This window comes from Urocitellus parryii, chromosome 7 (genome assembly GCF_045843805.1).
Source record: "Urocitellus parryii isolate mUroPar1 chromosome 7, mUroPar1.hap1, whole genome shotgun sequence".
NCBI classification, from domain to species: Eukaryota; Metazoa; Chordata; class Mammalia; order Rodentia; family Sciuridae; genus Urocitellus; species Urocitellus parryii.
The window spans coordinates 54,631,348-54,646,675 of NC_135537.1; the positions used below are offsets into that span (position 1 = coordinate 54,631,348).

The 15,328-nt window shown below is 33.0% G+C and overlaps 1 long non-coding RNA gene across 1 annotated transcript in view; it reads right to left on the reverse strand.

Moving 5' to 3' along the window:
• Window positions 1–6,747: 6,747 nt before the first annotated feature.
• LOC144255758 (uncharacterized) overlaps window positions 6,748–15,328 on the reverse strand; it is a 96,795-nt gene continuing 88,214 nt past the window's right edge. Inside the window, exons 2-3 of the long non-coding RNA XR_013343922.1 lie at window positions 9,060–9,151; window positions 6,748–6,810 (exon numbers count right to left, since the gene is read on the reverse strand). This is a non-coding gene — a long non-coding RNA (uncharacterized LOC144255758). The remainder of the gene's footprint in view (window positions 6,811–9,059; window positions 9,152–15,328) is intronic.

Sequence of the window (15,328 nt, forward strand, 5' to 3'; positions counted from 1 at the left end):
ATCCAACACATTCTCAGCATCTTTTATAGAGAAATTGTGACATAGTAAGTTGACAGGTGAGTAAATAATAGATATGGATATAGAAATGAGAGAGATTTCACACAACACACACACACACACACACACACACACATTCATATATGTGAACACCATCAATCTGCTCTTGTGTAGGGCAGAGACTCCTTTCTTTTTATTGACTTCTTATCTGGTGCCCAATTGTATCCATTTCTCAAATATTTTTCTTAGAAGATTAGGGTTCAAGTCCAGGTACTGACCCCTCACTTAATAGCTTTATGATCACAGATAGGTCATCTTTATGTCTCAGTGTCTTCTTATGAAAAATAAAATATCCCTCTGTTGTTTATCTCACAAAAAGTTAATAAGGATTGAATGATGAATAAATGTGAAAGTTCTTATACAATGTGAAGTATGTTTCTTATTAAAAGAATTATTAAAGGAAAAGACCACATAAAATCCATGTTTTGATCCAAGTCATTTTAATCACTTTAGTGAGCCGAGCCAGTGATACCTAAGAATCAGGCAAAGGAGAATATAATATTGCGATTTGGTTTTCTTTGTTTACTAAATTTAATTTTTCACATGTATTAGAAAATTGAGAAAATTATTCAAACATCCCTTAATGACTATGCACTTGAGTGATGGCTTTCCTACCAGTTCTGTTAGGAAAAAAATTCCCAAAGCTTTAAAATTAAAATTACAGTTTTGTTTCAACCCCTGAGATTAAATGAAATGTAATTAGTTTTGTTTGCTTTCTTTTTAATTAAAGGTTATAATCATCAGTGCAAAGTTTGAATATTGTATAGATAAATTTATAACAACATATACTTAAAATAAAACTGACTTTTATGAAGAATCACGAATACATAAGTAATATAAGATAAAACATGCAGTATCAATTCATTTAATAACGTTCTAACTTTTAAAAATGTACTTGCCTAAAAAGGATTCATCTTAAATGGATCTCATAGTGTTCCATTTACATACTTGAAAATGAAGACCTTAAATCTGAAAATACCATAATAGGATTCTAAATGTGAAACAAAGGGGAATTAGCTCTGATCTTAATTTAATTTGGTAACAAACCAAAGTTTAGAATATTATCTGTACATGAAGAAATAAGTGCACATTTGGGAAATAGGAGGAAAATGGACAACCTTAATATTTTGAGACCCAAGACATTTGCATATTTTTCACAAGTGTTTTGAGAATAACAAAGATTTGCACATGTTTTTTATATTAAAAACAATTTCAATTGCCAATAGGAATATTTGTAATTCCCATACTCTCATAGGTAATGTAAAGTTTCTTGGAAGAAGCAGAAATAATCATTCTGTGTTTTACAATAATTACAAAAGCCATAGGATGCAGCTTACTTTCCTGAATGTTTTGCTAAAAATACTTTTTCTAAATTAAGTTCACAAATATTGCAATAACTAAAGTAGAAAAATTGAAGAAATTCAAAGCTGGGTCCTTTTGCTGGTTCTTAAGAAAAATAAAGAAGTTTTATTATTCTTCCTAGTTATCTAGTAGTATATTAAACAGTAAAAATAGACTGAATAGAAACTAATATGCTATTGAACTGTTATACAAAAGGCCTGGTGATAAGGAAGGTGAAATAATGTTCGTCAAATATTTTCCTAAAATTTGCTTTATGAATTAACTAATGTTTCATTTTTTAAAATTTTATTATTCTATAATTTAATTTCATCCCATAACAGAATCAGGGTTCCTTGGGGCAGGTAGCATAATATTTTAAGTTAACAGACCAAAAGGTAGTTATGTGATCATAAAAGCTTTGATAAATGCTCCTAAGACATGATCTGTACTAAACAAGTGGTTGTCAGTTTTCTCCAAGAATGTCAAAAAGGTGTGCAAATTCTCTAGTATATTGCTAAAAAATATTTGTCCTAGTAGTTTCAGAAACTCCTAGAAAATATTCACAAAATCAATTCTGATTACAAATTGTGCTTGTCATTATCTAGGGCTCAGAATGATATCATATCCGAGGTTTCTTTGACCCAGGTGGCAGATCACCATCATATGGGCTGATGGTTTGGGGGTAGCATAATGAAAGCATGAAACGTTCCACTTCGTAAGTACATATTGTTTTGCTTTGAATGTTTCCAAAGTTGTCTCTAGGTAAGAAATCATCCAAGGAAAAAAAATTGTCAGGACACATGAATCTAGAGAATGTTCTTGTATTTTTAAATACTAACTTGAGGTAGAATTTTATCTTCATATAAAATAATGAAATACACTTATAAAATGATAAATGAAATTATGTAGTTATTACTTTATGCCTTAAGTTCATGTCTCTGGGAGGAATAAGGTGCTTCTGGGGAACAAAGTTCAGAAAGCTTAGAATGAAGCATTCATGGAATTGGATTGTGTCTTGAAGTCCCCTTGGAGGGTGTCCCATCTGGATCAGTCTGACTTGGTCCTTCTAATTTAACATAGTTTTAATCCACAGCTGTAGTAGTCTGCAGTGTCACTCCTTCTACCAACAAATATATGTGATTTTAACAAATGGTCTCCTTAACATGACCCAGGATAAATACGTCAAGACTACTAGTCTTCAAACCTGAACATTCAAAACTTGAGAAATGCTGGTATAAAAGCATAATGAGTAGTAAAGTAATTTAGAGGAAAACATCTTTCATAAAAATAAGAATACTTTCTCTCTATTGCATTAACAGGATCATTGTAGTTATCAATTAGTAATATGTACTAAAATACAAAATGAAAACCTAATTTTATACTGACAACACCAATAAACTAAAGTAACACAAGGCTCTATTTCTTATTGTTTAGAACCAATTAAGAGTACTTGGTAAGTCGGTTTCATCAGGGAGGTATAAGTTACGAAAAATAAGCTAGAATCATGTAATTATGAATATTCATTCAATATAATCAAATTTCACAGGGCACTGAAATTTTATAAACCAAAATATGAAAAAAAAAATTCTTAGAAATAATACCTCCATTTTACTAAGTGCTTATTTTGGCATTTGGTTAAAGATAATTTTATTTATATTTCAACACATACAAAGAAGGTACTGTCAGTTTTATTTTTAATGGCAGATAAATTGAGGTGTAGAGACCTTGACAAGATCATCTAATTATATTCATGAAGTTAAGAGCCAACACTAAAATCAAGAATATGATGGTTCCATTCAGGTCACCATTGATTCTAACGTGGTAGGATGTGACCACAGTGAGTATCTCTAGCTTGCTTGCAGTCTGCTTGCAGATTTGTTCTCTAATGGCAGAAGACAGGGTTAAACCTACCAATTCAGCAAATTCCACAAATTTCCCAGAGTTAAATGTTTTTTATAATTTATATATAAAATATACATTTATATATATACATTTATAATTTTAAATGTACATAATTTATAATTTTAAATGAATATATTATAGTACATTAAAAGGACATTATCAGTCTTGATAGCCATATGAATACAAATTAATATTATACATTGGAAATTTTACTTTTACATTTAATTGCTTTAGATCAATTAAATACTGTATTATTTATCAATTGAAACTCTTCTAAATGTCTCTATATCATATAAATAACAGTAAATTTTTAGTTTGTGTATTTTAATTTTATATTGTGTAAAATAAATTTGCTATAAGAATTAATACTTTCTTTTACTGTCAAGCTTTTTATATCAAGAGTATTTTAACTATAATAAAAAACAAATGTTTTAGCAAGAATTGATTTTTAATGTTTCTTTGAAATATGTTTAGTTGTATTTTTTTTTTTCCACAAAGAAGTAAAAAGGACTTTGAACTGCACAGAATGCTCAATTTTCTCATTTCACAGGGGAATAGAAAAACCAGAGCAGCAAGTAACTTTTCCAACATCACAGAATGGAGCAAGGATTAGAACTCAAAATTCTGTTCAATGCAAGATAAGTTTGCAAGAATGCCCATACGTCCTTCCTTTCTCATGAAGAGAAGGAGCCTATTTCTCCAAATCTTCTATCATTGATAGTCTTGTGACTGCTTTGGCAAATGTTACATGAACAAATATGATGTAGGTAGATACTTGAAAAGTGACTGTGCACTGGGACTTCGTCTCTTTTTGTCCTTGGGTTCCCACTAAGCCTGGAATAAGTTGCATGCTGCTAAGACACACAAACCCTAGTTGTCCTTATCACCTTTCTCTACAGCCTTCTAAACACTTCATATATGAGTGAGCATTCATTCACCAGTAAATTTTCCATCCACTGCTATCTGATTGCACAGATAAGAGCCAGCCAAGGCAGAATCAATCAGGTGAACTGGGACAATAGAACAACAGAGGCATCATCTAAACAAATCATTATTGTTTAAAGAAGCTATATTTGGAAGTGATAAGTTACACAGCAAAAAAAAAAAAAAATACTGATGCAAATACATTTAATTTCAATATTTAGTAAATAGGGTTCTCACAGATCATCTTTATCAGATAGGCCTCAAAGGCAGATCTTCCAAGCATACTATTGATAAAATCAAAGACAAATGAGAATCTGTTTCTTAAAAATAAGTTGCAACTACTCTAAATTTTTGAAGACTCTTCATATGGCATGGGCTAAGGCAAATCATTCCCAATAAATAGATATCAGGTTTTCCTTTATTAAATATGTGCAATAATAATAAAAATTTGAAAACATCAGGAACCCAAAAGTAAAAGTAAGAAAGAAACTTGGTAGCCTACAGATACCATCTAATAGAAGAGAAAAACAAATGATAATGTTGATAACATAAAAAGGTTATCACTGCAAAAATAATGATAATCATCAAATTCAGAGTTAACCCAGAAAAACTTAAAAAATTTAGACACATTGAAATAATTTTTATAATTAACAGTGTATTATCAGAAGCAAAAAGCCAGTTCTACTTAACAAAATTAGCAGACTTAAGTAAATATTTAAACTAGTTTCAAGTCTGGTACTTTACTAAATAAAATAAAATAAAATAAAATGAACGTGACATATCGGTTGCAGTATAATAAATGTTACAAGTGTATAAGATATACCTACAATTAATGCAAAATAATATAAGCACTAACAGAAAAGTGTAGGGTTCTGATTTCAAGGACATATACTGTTTTGGGGAAAAGATTTCCCAAAAATTTTAGGTAGGAGGGAGTCTGAATGATTGGCGTTTAGCTACCTTGGAATGCTAGGGTAGTTTGGTTCAACAGTGGCTAACCATTCATGGTATTCAGCTTCTGAAATACAAGCTAATTGCATGCTCTAAATTCACTACTGTGGGAGTAAGAGATGATGAAAGTAATGTTAAAGCACTTTTTTTCCCCCAGTAATGTACATTTAAATTTCACATTTTAATCTTAGAATCTAAGTAACTAAAATTCAAATTAACAGAGAGATAATTATAAGTATAGCTTCTATTATATAAAATGGCATAATACATCCTGTCTAGAAAATAGCCTTTGCTTTTTATGTACCTCATAAGCAAATGTGACAACTTTGAAATGCTCAGTCATCAAGGATCTGAATGCTTCTAGCATAGGTAAGGCAAATGCCCCAAGAAATAAAATGTTTACAGATATTTGAAAGAATACCAGGGAAAATCTTGGCAAATGAAAAGTACTACATAATGAAGATAAGTGGAGAGGAAAACAAGGGAGGAAAGAGTAAGAATCCATGGAGGAGGAATGATCTTCATGACAGCTGATTTCTGAAAATTTCTCTGTCAATTTGAGTGTATCAGCCAATTGCATGCATGTCACCTTCCCTTTCTGGGAAAACAAATTTTAATTTTAAAGCTAATAATATTCAGCTTAACATGTGGGCATTTTAATTGTATTAGCATCATAGATTTGTCAGCTAAGTGCTGCCTGCACAGGCCATCTTCTCTCTGCTCCTAGTGAATTTTAGAGAAAGTTTACTTTCCTTCTTTGTCTGTTCAAATTCTTAAAACAGATTCTCTGACTTTCATGGGATTTTGGTTGCTTCTGTTAGATTACTTCTTGCCATTTACAGTGAAATATTTTGTACTATGAAAGTCAGCATGACTATGGAGGAAGAATTAGTTCTGTTTTCAAAATTATGGAATGAAAGATTATTTTAGAAGCTCACTTGGTCTTGACCATTAGTCTTAGTAAGTAGGATGCTAAGTAAGGGGGAACAACAGAACCTAAAAATCAGGCAATTCTGCAAATGCAAAAATGTCTAGACACCTAGGTTTACTTGTTGAGACTTGTTTCCTTGGTGTCATTGTCATTGTTAGATACTGGATAACCCAAACCATTTGTGATCCTCTCTAATTTGGTTGTGTACCTTTTGTTGCCATTATTTAAAAATATTTCAATCATATCAGGAATGGACAGGTGTGTGCATGTTTTATGTCTGTACGAGATTGTTATGCATAGTACAACTAGATGAGATATTTTAAGTAAGTTTTCAGTCTTTTCTGATCATTTGAAACCCTGGTTATTTGGGGGGCTAAAATCATAAATTTTCAGATACACAAAAAGAAAATCAGGGGATGAGAAAGAGAAAGAAGATAAGAAAAGAGAGAAAGAAATAAAGAAAAAAGAAAGAAAAACAGGCCATATAGTTGTAGGTAAGAAGTACAGGGTAAGTTGAGAAGTAAATTATGAATGTTTTAATTATTTTGGGCCACAGGAAATGAAATCAGATTTTTAAGAGGACCCAATTTTACTCCCTTTTGTGCTTTGATCCACTGATTAACATTTGCAACCACTAACTCACTTTCCTGATGGAGGCGACTGTCAGATCGTGCGGCTTCCAGAGCCGGGCGCAGAGTTTCCAGCTGTGGATGAAGACAGATCAAAGCATATGATGGACTCTCTACAACACAGTCTATCTGGAATACTAATAGTAGTCTGTACTACTTGTAAAGAATCAAGTCATTTTTCTCCACTCCTTCAAATAATCAGGGTTTCCTTGTACATGCTATTAATTGATTCAATATGCTGAAAGAATGCCTGAACTTTTCCCACGCCTTACACTCACTCATTTTTTATAATATACATTAGTCTACCTCCAGAGGTTGTTTTAATTCAAATCAGGTTTTTTTTTTCATAAAAATGGAATGAGTACAACTTGTTATGTTTAGCTTTATATGCTATGCATTTTCTTATGTTTTATAATTGTGTGTATATGTGTCATCGCCTACTCTGTTCAATTTTGATGCTACTTAACTTGCTTAGAGTAGAATTTCATGATCCATTTTGATAAATATTGAAATTTTTTACAATGGAGACTTTATAGACATTTCTTGGTCCTATTAGACCCTTATTAATATTTTTAAACACAGTAGTTTGAAGCTCTCCCTAAGACTGATGATGTTCTTCAAGCTTGCCAGACTATGAAAGGATGACATCTTCTGTGTTTTTGTTGGTTTATTGTATGTGGGATAATGGTTATTTGCTTTTACTTCATTCTGAGTCTGCCATTTTCATGTTTATTGTTTATTCTAATTTCTGATAAACTTGTAGATTTTTTCTTTTTTAACATTAGGGTCTCTACTGTTTGGTTTTCTTAGGAGTGTGGAGCACAGAGATGTGCCACAGACATTAGGTGTATTCCTAATGCCTTTGGTAGATAAAAAGCTAAAATGCCAGGCTGGGGATGTGGCTCAGGTGGTAGCGCGCTCGCCTGGCATACGTGCTGCCCGGGTTCAATCCTCAGCACCACATACAAACAACGATGTTGTGTCTGCCAATAACTAAAAAATAAATATTAAAAAATTCTCTCTCTCTCTCCCTCTATCACTCTCTTTAAAAAAAAAAAAAAAGCTAAAATGCCAATTTTTCTTGTTCTAGTCAAATAAGTGTTTGTCCCACCTCCAAAGCTGTGTGGTTTGGTAGTGAAAGGGATTCAAATACAAAAGATACATAAAAGCAGAATCTTTTCAATCACATAATTTACAATTCATTATTCTTAGATGGATCTAAACTTGGTGAGAACCTCTATGTAATTGTTGTTTGTGTATACATCAAGTAGATAGAATAATCCCCTTGACATATTTTATATACCAACAAGTGAAGGATAGTGTCTACCTTGGGTGCAACAGAGTTTATGGTCTTGTCTAAAATCATTAATTCGTTTTTTTTTTGTTTTGTTTTGTTTTTGTTTTTTTAATCAGGCCCTGACACTGGACTCTGTCCTTGGTTTGCTTAGTCCAGTTTTAATAGGAATCCTATTGAGTCAGTTTAGTAGAAAAACCCTACCCTTGGTATCTGATCACCTTGACCTGCCCACAGCAAGAGTGCTATTGGGCCTTGATGTTTCCCTTTGGCAATTTCCCATCTACCCACTCCTGCCCTCTTGTTCTCTACCATCCTTGTTGCATTCTGAATTCCAATTTCTCTTCCTTACTGCTAATCTCCATTGCAATAGTCTTTATATGTTTCTCATGGCAGTCTTTCTTACATTATTTAACAAGGTTAACCTCATTAACAAGTGTCCTGAATAGTACTTCTTACTTTAATGTTGCCCATGACTTAAAAAATATCTGATTCATCACTGCACTCCTATATCCCTCATGTAGGACCCAAGTGTGCCTGGTGGAAGTCTTTGTCTTTATTCATTCACAATTGAGCAGGGATTCACTAGGGAGGGAGGCTTCTAAGCCTGTGTTCCTAGTCACAGTTCTATGAAGTATGACAGGGACGTATTTTGATGCTGATGATTTTGAATATACTCTCAGCAGCTGGGTTAGGGTCCCAGGCTTCTTTTGAATGGCACCTGTGAAGCTGGAAGTTCTTCTTGACTCTTGGTTTTGCATAGGGTTCATTTCCTGACTCCTGATCTGGAAAATATGTTTTTCTGTAAGTAACATTGTGAGTCCTCTACTCTCCACTTGATCCTCTCACCTGATGGGAACTTCTCTATCAACTAACATCCCCTTTCGCAAACTTTATGCCTATAGGCACAAACTCAGTTGGCTTTTTCTTGGTGGCATGACTTTACTAAGGAGAATTTAGAAATTAAATTTTCTTGGGAAAACATTGGATCTCCTAAAATTTCTCTCTATAACCACTGCTTCCCCATTACCTTGACTCCCACTTTCCATCTTCCCTTCAGGTCCATTGGCTCTGTTGTCAAGTACTGTGAACATCTGAGGTTTTGAGGCCTAGTGGATTTATCTGAAATGAAAAATGAAATTGGACAATCTTATTTTATCATCAAAAATTAAAATCTTTGAATCTGTCCATCATAAATTCCTCTTTTCCATCATTAACTTTCTTAATTGACACAGTTTAATTGTGTTTAAAGTTTAAGTCTAGAGTGCCATCTATTTGCTTGACATTTTATATAGGACATGAATGTGAGGTTTTTTTCCCTTTGGCTTTTCTATAAAATGGATGAGTATAACAGAAAAAAAATCAAAGTATTGACACAATAATTTTCTTCAAAATAATAAATTCAGTGGGTGGAAGCTTATTTCATATCAATATTCATTTTATTCTATGACTGCTTAACTTAATTTTGAGAGAATTAAAACTATGGATTCTGAATTATTATCTTTTATTATTTCTCTATTTGCAAAGATTCAGTGCAAATTTTCTACTTCTATTATTTAATGGATTCAAGGAAAATAGAGACTCACCTTGCATGATTCACTTTGAGATATCACAAGAACCAGGTGAGAGAAACAAAATGATCCTTTTGTAGTGAGAGTGTAAGGTAGGAAGCTAAATTCAGCAGGTTCTTGTTGCAATGAAACATATCAAATTTCTAAGTCACATCTTTTTTAAAACTATTCCAAATTGTATTAGTATGTGTTCAGTATTTTTCTTTTCATCTGCAGAAATTTAAGAATGTTGTATATATATATTTCCGGTAGTAGTATAGACACAAAAAATCTGCTGGTGCTTCTTTATTTTTTGGTACCAGGGATTGAACTCAGGGTCATTAGACCACAGAAGCACATCCCTAGTGCTATTTCATATTTATTTAGAGCCAGGGTCTCACTGAGCTTCTTAGCTCCTCACTGTTGCTGAGGCTGGCTTTGAACTCATGATCCTCCTGCCTCAGCTTCCAGAGCTGCTGGGATTACAGGTGTGGACCATCTTGCCCTACAAACAACTGCCTCTTTTGATGAGGTATAGTATCTTATCATAGTTGGAAAAGCCCTCAACCCAAACTTCCATTTTGAAATCTGAGTTCAATACATGGCTCTATTAGCATTTTAAAAGTTGATAAAGTAATAAATCTATGATTACTTTAAAGAAAGTCTTATAGTATAAAGGTGAGTAATTCATAAATGAAGAGGCAAAATATATCTATTAAACCAGAACTTTTGAGATCAAGGGATCTCTGAAAGAAAAGAGTTTACTGAGTCATTACAGATGCTAGCCAAAAAAATTTAAAAAATAAATAAATAAATAAATTAATAATAATAATAATAATAATAATAATAAAGGCCTCTACAACTATAAAAGACTAGAATAGATAGAAAATGGAAATAGTCTTTATACTGGACTTAGAAAGTGTTTTTTTTTTAATATTATGGGGGAAGGAAAGCATCATTTACATTGAACCTACATTGGCAGTTTAGAGGTACAGGGTAACAAAAGCAGAGTCAATTTAGGGATAGGAAACCTGTCCAGAAGAAGAACTCTCGTTGCTTCTATATTTCTTGGAATTAACTGTCCAGAAAGTTTATGAAAAAACAGGGGCAATGTCACAAGTGATGGACAGTGATGGGATTTGCAGCCAAGGTTCTAACATAAACAGTCTTTTTCTTGATTTCCCTTGCAACTGTTAACTGATTAACTTCCTTTATCTCCCCAACCTGCCATTTCCCAGCCCTAGTAACTAATTCAGAATATCTCAGAATTTTTTATCATGGTTGACCAAATCAAATAAAATGAATATTCTGAGACAAAATTATATAAATGTATATATGTGTATATACATATACACAAATAAACATTAATATGTGTGATCGACTATAAAATGGAGCAGGAAAAATTTACATTTTGGAAAGATCTTTGAAACATTTTTCATTACATCCGACATAATTTATCCCTATTTTGTCTCGTATGAATATAAAAGTTATTTAAAGCCACTTGAAGTTATCAAAGGACAAATGAAAATGTTTTTACAAAATCAGCAAAGTTTTCTTTGCACCATCTTCTATAGCCAGATTATTCATTAATGCATAGTTTGTTAACAGAAAAGATAGTTTGTTAACAGAAAAAATATCTGTGGGAGGGCACTGGGGATTGAATTTTGGGGTGCTCTACCATTGTGTCATAACCTCATTCCTTTTTAATTTTGAGATAGGGTCTCACTAAATTTTTCAATCTGGCCTAGAATTTGTGATCCTCCTACCACAGCCTACCAACTAGCTAGGATTATAGCCGTGCATCACCAGGTCCAACCAACAGAAGATATTTTTTTAAAAAAACTTAAAATTTCAAGCCTTTTGAAACTAAGCACTTCATATTTTTATCATTTAACCTCTGAAGAAATTATCTCTTCTGATGAATTCAAGAGAAAGATGATAACAAATGGAATCATTGATAGTGAAAACAGGTGCAGATATGTTTGAAGACCTGTAATACTATTAAACATTCCTACTTACTTTACACTTAACATATGTCTGTGACAATTCTGTTTTACCATGTGTTAAGCCATTTAATTCTCACCCAAACCGTGTAATGTAGAATATAATTTTACCCCCATCTGATACCAGAATGAAAGTCACAGGGCTAGAGTCAGTAACAAAGCTAGCATATCTGCCAATAGGGGCTGGGTGAACCTCAAAGGAAGGTCTGCTCTCAACCACTAAGCTACAGAGGATAGAACGGGATATTTTTAGGTTTTAGTACATCCTTGCTTGAGTTAGCATCTTTTGTCAGTTTCTTAATATACTCAGAGACTGATTCAGCAGATTTGCAGATGTTACATTGTAGACTAAACTGATACAATAAAAAAGTAATTTTTGAATATTCAAATTATAATTAATTATAATAGACAAACTTATTAAGTTGTAGTTATAAAAGCATATGGAAGTACTTTGTAGAATTTAATTTGTAAATATTTGCCCAAAACTTTAACATCTTCATGCTCTCTCATATATTTAAAAAAAATGCCTCTAAATGAAAGAGTTTTATTCAAAAAATTAAAATTTATTTTTAAATTAAAATTTATTTTTAAATTCCATTGGTAACCATGTGCCTTCAACTGTAGTACCTCCTTTCAAGAATCATCATAAGAAGAGAATATTAAAACAAACAAATCTGCTTGCCCTACTGAATCAGATTATGTCAATCTGAAATCTGTGAAATCTGTGAATCAGACGGTTCTCCAAAAATGAACTTGACTTAAACTAGCCTCTTACCTTTAAGGCCATGAAGGAAAGGATTTGGTGAGTTATTCCTCTTGACATCCTTTTAGCTTATTGTTTATGTATTATTGATTCTTACTAACATATATGGTTTCTTGCTAGGTGCAGCGGTGACTGCCTACAATTCCAGGGACTTGGGAAGCTGAAGCAGGAGGATCACAATTTTGTCAAAGCATTTCCTGGCAATTTAACAAGACCATGTTTCAAAATTTAAAAAATTAAGAGAGCTGTGAGTGTAGCTCAGTGGAAGTGTCTTGAGTTCAATTCCCAGTACTAGGGGATGTATCTATACCTATCTATTTATCTATCCACATAGCCTGGTTGCTCCATAGGTATCTCTAGGAGGGGTGCTAACAATCATCCAGTTGCAGGGGTAACAGGGAGCATTTCATGGGTTTTCTTTTTCTTATTTCTCCTGCTAACAACCAACTTCTTTTTCACTAGTCATATAATCTAATCCCTTTCTATTCTCACAGCCTACCTCATAAACTTCACAGCCTACCCTCCCACTATTAGAATCTGTAAATCATTATGCAAACCTATTGACCATATGGTAAAAGATAATCAAACTCATCATTTCTGTTTACAGCAACAAATCTGTAACTGTCAAAATAGAAGTTAATTGATTTATTGCTTACATTGCGTGCTACTATACTGATGCCCCCCTTAAAGGTGAGGTATTGGTAACCTGTAGGGACACTATAAGATAATAGGAAAGAAGCTACAATATCTCGGCTCTATACTGCAAGAGAGGATGACACATAGACATCATGAAAAAACAAGGGAGGAAAGTGCCCCAAACAAAGATAGTACAACAATAAAATCCATGGAGAGCTTAGTAGATGAAATGTCAGAGAAGGGGTTCAGAATGTACATAATTAAAATGATCTGGGAATTAAATAATGACCTAAGCGAGCAAATAAAGGCAAAAATTGATCACTCCAACAAAAAGATAAGAAAGCAAACACAGGAAATCATGGATCACACCAACAAAGAGATAAGAGAGTAAATAGAGGTAGAAAGAGATTACTTCAAGAAAGAGATAGAGATTCTGAAAACAAACAGAGAAATCCTTTAAATGAAAGAAAGAATAAACCAAATTTTAAAAACTCAGTAGAAAGCATCACCAACAGACTAGATCACTTGGAAGATAGGACCTAAGACAAATAAAGACAAAATATACAATCTTGAAAATAAAGTTGACCACACAGTGAAGGTGGTAAGAAATCATGAACAGAACATCCAAGAACTATTGGATAACATCAAAAGACCAAATATAAGATTTATTGGGATAGAGGAAGGCTCAGAGATTCAAACCAAAGGAATGCACAATTGCTTCAATGAAACAATATCAGAAAATTTCCTAAACATGAAGAATAAATTGGAAAATCAAATACGAGAGACTTACAGAACACCAAATGTACAAAATTACAACAGATCTACAACAAGCTATATTATAATAAAAATGACTAGCGTACAGAATAAAGACAGAATCTTATAGGCCTCAAGAGAGAGGAATCAGATCATTTATAGGGGAAGACCAATTCAGATTTCAGCATATTTTTAAACCCTGACCTTCGTAGCCATCCTGGAACAACATAAACAAGGCTCTGAAAGAAAATGAATGGCAACCAAGAATCTTTTTTTAAAATTTTAAATAGTTATATATGATAGCAGTGTGCAATTCAATTCATATTATACAAATAGAGCACTATTTTTCATGTCTGTGGTTGAAAACAAAGAAGAGTCACACCATTTGTGTTTTCATACATGTACTTAGGGTAACATTTCACCATCTTATATTCTTGTGGCACAAGAATTAAAATCTAGAATCGATAAATGGAATGGGTTCAAACTAAAAAGCTTCTTCTCAGCAAAAGAAACAATCAGTGAGGTGAATAGAGAGCCTCTAGAATGGGAACAAATTTTTATCACATGCACATCAGATAGAACACTAATCCCTAGGATATATAGAGAACTTAAAAAATCTTAACACCAAAAACCCAAATAACTCATTCAATAAATAGGCCAAGAAACTGAACAGACACTTCTCAGAAGAGGATATACAACCAGTCAACAAATACATGAAAAATGTTCAACATCTCTAGCAATTAGAGAAATGAAAATAATAACCACCTTAAGATTTCATCTCACTGCAGTCAGAATGGCATCTATTAAGAATACAAACAACAATATTTGTTGGCAAGGATGTGGTGAAAAAGGTACACTCATACATTTCTGGTGGAACTGCAAATTGGTGGAGAAAATATAGAAAAAAGTATGGAGATTCCTTAGAAAACTTGGAATGGGACCACTATTTGACCCAGCTATCCCACTCTTTGGTTTATACTCAAAAGACTTTAAAACAGCATACTACAGTGATGTATCCACTTTAATGTTTATAGCAGCACAATTCATAATAGCTAAATTGTGGAACCAAACTACATGCCCTTCTGTAGATGAATGGATAAAGAAACTAATGTATACACACACACACACACACAATGGAATATTACTCAGCATTAAAAGAGAATAAAATCATGGCATCTGCAGGTAAATGGATGGAATTGGACAATATTATGCTAAGTGAAGTATGCCAATCCCAAAATACCAAATGCCAAATGTTTTTGCTGATATGAGGATGCTGATCCATAATGGGGATTGGGGGAATTATGGGAGGAATGGAGGAGCTTTAGATAGGGCAAAGGGGATGGAGGGAATTATGGGAGGAATGGAGGAGCTTTAGATAGGGCAAAGGGGATGGAGGGGAAGGGAGGGAGAATGAGGATACGAAAGATGGTGGAATGAGATGGACCTCATTACCCTAAATACACGTATGAAGACATGAATGATGTGACTTGACTCTGTGTACAACCAAAGAAATGAAAAACTTGTGTTCCCTATGTGTAGTATCAATTGAAATGCATTCTGCTGTTGTGTATAACAAATTAGAGCAAATAAATAA